The following is an 8337-nucleotide window of genomic DNA, read 5'->3' on the forward strand; positions in this document are numbered from 1 at the left end:
TAGCCCAGAAATAAACTCACAATATATGGTCAATTAATCTTTTTTTTTTTTTTTGGTCAATTAATCATTGACAAAGGAGGCAAGAATATGCAATGGGAAAAAGTTTCTTCAACAAATGGTGTTGGGAAAAGTGGAAAGCTATATGCAAAAGAACAAAATTGGACCATTTTCTTGCACCATAAACAAAAATAAACTCAAAATGGATTAAAGACCTAAATATGAGACCTGAAACCATAAAAATCCCAGAAGAGAACACAGGCAGTAATTTCTTTAACATCAGCCATAGCAACATTTTTCTAGGTATGTTTCCTGAAGCAAAGGAAACAAAAGCAAAAATAAAATATAGGGACTTCATCAAAAGCAAAAATAAAATATAGGGACTTCATCAAAATAAAAGGTTTCTGCACAGCAAAGGAAATGATCAGCAAGACGAAAACCTACTGAATGGGAGAAGATATTTGCAAATGGCATATCCAATAAAGAGTTAGTATCCAAAATATATAAAGAACTTATACAATTCAACACACACACACACACACACACACACACACACACACACACATACAAAACCCAAATAGTCCAATTAAAATGGACAGAAAACATGAAAAGGCATTTCTCTAAAGACATACAGATAACCAGGTCCTCTGGGTGGCTTAGTTGGTTAAGCATCCCACTCTTGGTTTCAGCTCAGGTCATGACCTCACGATTCGTGAATTTGAGCCCAACATCAAGCTCTATGCTGACAATGCAGAGATTGCCTGGGATTTTCTCTCTTACCCTCTTTCTGCCCCTCCCATACATGCTCTTTGTCTCTGTCTCTCAAAATAAATAAGCTAGCTTTAAAAAAAAAACATACAGATGACCAACAGATACATGAAAAGCTGTTCAACGTCACTCATCATCAGGGAAATGCAAATCAAAACCACAATAAGATATCACCTCATACCTGTCAGAATGGCTAAAATCAAAAACACAAGAAATATGCGTTGATGAGGATGCAGAAAAAAAGGAACCCTCATGCACTATTAGTGGGAATGCAGGCTGGTGTAGCCACTGTAGAAAACATTATGGAGGTTCTTCAAAAAATTAAATATTGAATTACCATATGATCTAGTAATTGTACTATGGGGCATTTACCCAAAGAATATGAACACACTAATTTGAGAAGATACATGTACCCCTATGTTTATTGCAATATTATTTATATAGCCAAATTATGGAAGCAACCCAAGTATCTATCAACAGATGAATGGAGAAAGATGTTGTGTGTATATGTGTACACACACACCGTGGCATATTACTCAGTCATAAAGAAGAACGAAATCTTGCCATTTGCAACAACATAGATAGATCTATAGGGTATAATACTAAGTGGAATAAGTCCATCAGAGAAAGAAAATACCATATAATTTTACTTGTAGGTGGAATTTAAGAAATAAGACAAATGAACAAAGAAAAAAGAGAAACAAAACACACTCTTAACTATAGAGAACAAACTGGATGCTTACCAGAAGGGAGACGGGCAAGGGAATTGGTGAAATAGATGAAGAGGATTAAGTGCTATCGTAATAAGCACTGATTAACATACAGAATTGTTGAATCACTATATTGTACTCATTGTACTCATTGTATGCTAAATGTATTGGAATTAAAATTAAAAAATTAAATAATAAGCAGGGCCTGGGTGGCTCAGTTGGTTGAGGGTCCAACTCTTGATTTTGGCTCAGGTCATAATCTCAGGGTTCATGAGTTTGCACTGACAGTGCAGAGCCTGCTTGTGATTCTCTCTCCCTCTCTCTGCCCCTCCCTGACTCATGCTCTCTCTCTCTCAAAATAAATAAATAAAAGCTTTAAAAGATAAAATAAAATATAAATTAACTAATAAAATCAAATGTAATACTAGCTGATCTTGTTCAGTGACTAGGAAACTCTGTTAATGAAGGTAGGAAGAGAATATAACAAATATAACAGCACTACAGTGGCTTTCTTCAAGGTGAAAATCTTCCAGCAGCAAGAGCAAAAGATACAGATTCACCATGTTTAAAAGAAGGGTCTGCCTTTATGAAAACAAATGACAGGATTTGTCAGAGCTACCAGTGGCTGCTGACCCAGTCTGATACAGTGCAGGTGAAATGCCACAACCAGTCACCCAGGTTGTGACCAAATGTAGCTGCTTGGAAACAATTCAAAATGCAGACACATGACTTACTGAACTCCTGGGTCAAGTTCCAACCACAGAAATTATAAACTTTGTCACAAACAAAATTTCTTACACAAAATGGATATTTTATTTTTTACTTAAATGAAATGTTTTAAAAAGTCTCAAAAAAAATTGGTGGGTTTTTTTCTTCCTGAAGAACACTACTGAAAAATTTACTAATAGACTTATAAATGAAGGTGATAGAATGTCAGCTTTGATAAAAATATTAATTAAAAGAAAACTGTTGACATTTCTGCAAGTGCAAGTTAGTTGATCAAACATGAATCCAAAGGAAGAGAAAAAGTCCACATGATATTTTACATGCCAGAAAGTGGGTTAAAAGTTTCTGAATAAGCTAAGATACATGAAGTTGCAGACCTATGGACTTCTATGCTTAGAGAAAATCTAAAATAGAACCATCTAAATTTAAGCGGCAAGAAATTTGTAGAAACAACATATTAGGTAGTAATCAGCATGACTTAATATAGAACAGACCAATGTACACTGTCTTCTTTGATGAAGTGGCAGATCGCACAGATAAAGGGAATAAGGATATGTAATCAACTGTAACTTTTAAAGTGGTACCATGAAATACATAGTACCATATAAGAACAATTCTAGATTTTATAGTAATGAGGTGGCTGGAAGGTTATCCCTCAAAATAATTAACTTTATACCAGAATAAATTACAGCATTTAAAGACAGAAATATACAAAATAAAATAATTTTAAAACTAATTGAATATTTATTAAAGCTTTAAAAAAGAAGTTAGAAGCAATTTGAAAAAACAGAAAGAAAAAAAAGGAAAATAACTTACTACATTACCTTCAAATGAACTTACTACTGAATATCAAAAACATAACCAAAATAAAGACAAATAACTGAATGGGGAAAAATATTAGCAAATAATGTAACTGACATCAGATCACCATTTTTAGTATACAGCAAGGTCACTAATGTACCAGCAGGAAAGTGGGTAAAGAATGATAAAGACAATGGAATTAAGGCCTGGTTTCTAATGAGGTCTTGTTTGAGTCACAGCTTTGATCCCTATGTATATTTGTCACCTAGTGTCACAAAACAAATTACCTCAAAACTTAGTAGCCTAAAACACCAAACATTTTTTATCTTCCTTTCCATGAATTAGGAATTTAAAAGCAGCTTAGTTGTCTGGGCAACAGCCATCTGAAGACTTGACTGGGGTTGAAGGATCCATTTCCAAGATAACTTACACACATGGATATTGGAAAGCAGCTTCAGTCTCACCACATTAATCTCTCCATAGGCTGCCTGAGTATTCTCATGAATTAGGAATTTAAAAGCAGCTTAGTTGTCTGGGCAACAGTCATCTGAAGACTTGACTGGGGTTGAAGGATCCATTTCCAAGATAACTTACACACATGGATATTGGAAAGCAGCTTCAGTCTCACCACATTAATCTCTCCATAGGCTGCCTGAGTATTCTCAGGCAGGGCAGCTGATTTCTCCCAGAGTGAATGATCCAAGAAAGAACAAGAAGGAAGCCATATATTTTATGACCTAGCCTCAGACATCACACTGTCATTTCTACAACATCCTACTGGTTACATGGGTCAACCTTACCCAACATAGGAAAGGACTAAATTGGGGATTGAATATCATCAGACCATTGATTAATAATAGAAAATGTAAATCTTTCTTTCATTTACTAAATATATATTGAGCATATACTATCTAGAGCACTAAGTGCCACTCTGATAAGAACCAGTTCAAAACAGTGAAACTCACATTCACAAAAAAAAAACACCCTAGTATTAGTAGTTTATTCAAAATTGAGCAAACGTGAGAAATGCAGTTTCCAAATTCTGTGGGCCACTGCACAAATGGGGATGCTGACAACTCTACTCAATGGCTACAGGGCTGTCCATCAATATCAAGATACCTCTGCCCAACACCAGACTTGTCGCAAGCAAATTTGTCAACACAAACTTCCACACAGAAACCAATACCTTTTTAGCTAAGACCAACATAAGAATTATCAACCAATGTTTAAGAGGTGAAGATTTGAAGCTTGTAGAAATTCTCTACATTGTTTCAGATCCAACTCATAACCCTTTTGGGGGGTTTAAAACTTTATCCTATGTACCAAAAATGACATTTTTTGTTCACCAACCCTAGAGTGGACATTTTACTTTGTCTACTGGCCAATCAACAAGTATCTATGGAGTATCTGTTAGGTGTCAGGCATTATACTGGTTCTGGGGAAACATACATTGTCTTCATGAGAGAAACAAGTATCTATGGAGTATCTGTTAGGTGTCAGGCACTATACTGGTTCCGGGGAAACATTCATTGTCTTCATGAGAGAAATAGGCATTGAGCAAACCAACAAATAAGCTACATTATACAACTCGTTAGGCTCTAGGAATGAGGACTTTAATTGTTCCCAGTGCACCAAATCTGGATTGTTCTTCTTAGGATCTTGCAATGTCTGATCATACTCAGGGAGATCAACAAATTCAGAACACTACAGCAGATGCACAAACATTTCTCATTCTGGGAAGAGCATTCTCAGTTAAAGAACGCTTTGCTTAAAATTCTTTTTGCCCCTTAAATATTCCAAGAGATCTTGCTTTCTAAGATTCCAGATCTGCTAATGTTATAATCAAAAATGGTTGGGTGGCTCAGTCAGTTAAGTGACTGACTCTTTTTTTTTTTAATTTTTAATGTTTATTTTTGAGAAAGAGAGAGACAGAGCATGAGTAGGGAAGGGGCAGAGAGAGAGGGAGACACAGAATCCAAAGCAGGCTCCAGGTTCTGAGCTGTCAGCATGGAGCCCGACATGGAACTCGAACTCACAAGCCCTGAGATCACAACCTGAGCCAAAGTCAGAAGTTCAACCAACTGAGCCATTCAGGCACCCTAAGTGACTAACTCTTGATTTCAGCTCAGGTCATGATCTCATGACTCATGAGTCTGAGCCCTGCCTCAGACTCTGTGCTGACAGTGCAGAGTCTGGCTGGGATTCTCTATCTCTCTCCCTCTCTGTCTTTGCCCCTCCCCTACTCTCTCTCAAATCAATCAATAAATCAATCAATAAATAAAATAAACAAATTTTAAAAATTATTACTATTATATAGTATTAACAGTTCAGGATATAAGTTTTCATTAATAGTATCTTATTAAAATATAAGATGATGGCTTATTATGCTGTATTATTCTGTACTAATAACAGCTTATTAAGCATTATGAAAATGCTTGGGAAGACCTGGACCTACCAGAAGATAGTTTGGCTGAATCAGGGAGCAAAGGGGAGAGTCCTTCAAAATGAGGGGTGCCTAGGTGGCTCAGTCTGCTATGCATCTGACTTGATTTTGGTCTCATGGTTCATAAAATCAAGTTCCATGTGCTGCTCTGCGCTGACTGCACGGAGCCTGTTTGGGATTCTGTCTCTCTGCTCCTCCCCCATGCTTTCCTCTCTCACACACATTCTCTCTCTCTCTCTCTCTCTCTCTCAAAATAAATAACAAATAAACTTTTTTTTTTAATGAGGTAATAGAGCTAAGAGGAAGGGGCCAAACTGAACAGGGGTCAAACTTAAGGCCTCTGATCTGGAATTTGGATTTTATGCTCATATAGGGAAACCAGTGAAAGATTCTCAACAGATAAGTGCCAAGGTCAGATTTAAATTTGAAGTTCATGTCATAGCACATTAGACCCATGTCTTTGTGTGATAGCAGCTAAGAAGTGAGGAAGGCAGTCAGGGCCAAGGAACCAGGCAGCCTGATTTAGCTCATATAGGGAGAGATCTGACCCTTGGCCTTATCTTCATTACAACAGTGCCATTTATACTTGGGCATGAAATAAATGCAGCTATTGCTACTGATGTTTAGTCTGTCCTCATTTACTAAAAGTGAAAGGTCTTCTCTTCATGACTCATCCACAAATCCTGCTGATCTTCCTAATTAAAAAGTTTTCAAACAAGTTGATACATTAGTTATTATGAGCCCAGACACACCAGGCATAAATCCTTTCCTGCCACCCATATGCATGCCAGTACTTCACTGCTGCATCTTCCATCGTTGTAAAGGAGATTCTTCAATATAATTTTCATGACACCATCTGCCCTATTCTTTATCAACTTCTTTTTTTGGTGGGGTGACTTCTCAGTGATTATGAATATCATATCTGCCATATTTAAAAAATGAAGCCTTAACAGAGACTCAAGAGAAAAAAGAGTCATAAAACTTACCAACTGCAAGTGCTACGGACCACAGATTTAGGAATGCGCTGTGAGTTAGTCTTTTTTACACCAAAATCAATAATGCTGCTAAAAATGGAGTAAACTGCATTTGTGGTCATCTTAGTTTTCAGCAAACTGACTGACTCATCCTTGCTTCCCTTTTGAGCACTGCACCTTTTCATTGGTATAATTGGTTACACATCGTGAACTCTTAAAGGGGGAAAGGGCAATTCTGAAAATTAGGCTGTCTCTCCACTCACCTTAAAACTATTTATCTAAGGCTCTGATGCTCAATCTCCTCTGCGAGAACTACTCTAATCCAAACACATAGCTTAATCACATTATGTGACATTATATGTGGCCTCTGACACAAAGCCATTAGCAAACAGACATGTATCTTATTTTTTTCCCTTTCCCACCCCACCCCCAAAAAAGCCCATGTGGACTTGGGTGCAAGGAATTTATTGTGGAGATACTCCCAGAAAGCAGCAGTTAGGGAATGGAGAGAGTGAGACAAAGAAGTATGAAAAAACAGGGGTATGTGTTGTTAAACTGATGTTCAGTGGACAACTGATGTTTAGTGAAGCTGGGGATCAATTCTTGAGAGACCATGTAGAATGTACCTAAGAATGTCCTCTGAAGAACAAGGGCAGAGGCATTTATTCTACTTTTCATTGGATGAGGTTTGCTCCTGGGGGCATTAACTCCCCCACAATTCTGTGCTGCCCAAAACAAGAGAGTTTCAGAGGATTCAGAAAAAGCCTTGAGGCAGAATAGAGAGAAGTGGAAGGTTCTTAAGCTGACATCATGCATGGGAAATGTCCAACACGGCTACACCAGAATTTAGTGGCAGGTCAAGGGAATGTGGTACAGGACAAAAAAAAAGTGTCTGCTACAGCACAGAAGTGATGTCACCAGTGATAACAATGAGGTATGAATAATCATTTCTCTTTTTTCTTAGTGTTACAGAGAGACTGACCATCTGGCTGAGTCTAATAAGTGTCTACTGAATATGAAATGAGCACATACTGAGCACTAGCTAAATAGTATGGGGCAATACATATGTTGAAGACAAGGTGCCCAACTCTCAAGGAGTTCACAGTCTGGTAGGGATTATCAGTAACCACAAACAAACTAATATGTAACTGCTGGTTGTGACTATAAAGGCAAAAAAAAAAAAAAAAAGTGAAAGTGTAATGAAGTGGTTAAGAGATTCCACTCTGGAGTCATACAGAGCTAGGTTTATATCTAAGCCAGGATCTGCTCTGTGACTATGGATGAAGTGTTTACTCTCTGTGTGGCATAATGTCTTCAGAGAGGGAGAGAGAGAGAAAGAGAGAGAGAGAAAGAAGAGAAAGAGAAAAAGAAGGAAAAGGAGAGAGAGAAAGAAAGAAAAGGAAGAGAAAAAGAAAAAGAAAGAAGGAAAAGGAGAAAGAAAGAAAGAAAGAAAGAAAGAAAGAAAGAAAGAAAGAAAGAAAGAGAAAAAAGAAAGGAAAGGAAGGAGAAAAGGAAGAAAGGAAGAAATAATGTCATCTGCTTAATGAGATAAATGTGAGAATTTAACATATGTAAATTACTAAACACTGACTGACATAAGTATTTGGTAAATTTTCATTATTTTTGTGAAAGTTAAGTAGAAATTTAATAGTAGAATATGATGTAGGGAAAAGAAGGATCTCGTCTCCATGTCACACACTTTTCTTTTTTTTAATTTTTTATTTATTTTTGAGAAAGAGAGCATAAGCGGTGGGGGCGGGGGGGGGGCAGTGGGAGGACAGAGGATCAATAACCCACCAACCTGAGCCGAAGTCACTCAACCAACTGAATCACCCAGGCACCCATCTCTTTCTTAAATAGAGATTTTCTGTAGGTTCTGCTCTAGAGCCATTTCACCTCTTCTAGAAGCTATATTATC

Source organism: Panthera pardus, unplaced genomic scaffold (assembly GCF_024362965.1).
Source record: "Panthera pardus isolate Hobbes unplaced genomic scaffold, ASM2436296v1 HiC_scaffold_8, whole genome shotgun sequence".
In the NCBI taxonomy this organism is placed as follows: domain Eukaryota; kingdom Metazoa; phylum Chordata; class Mammalia; order Carnivora; family Felidae; genus Panthera; species Panthera pardus.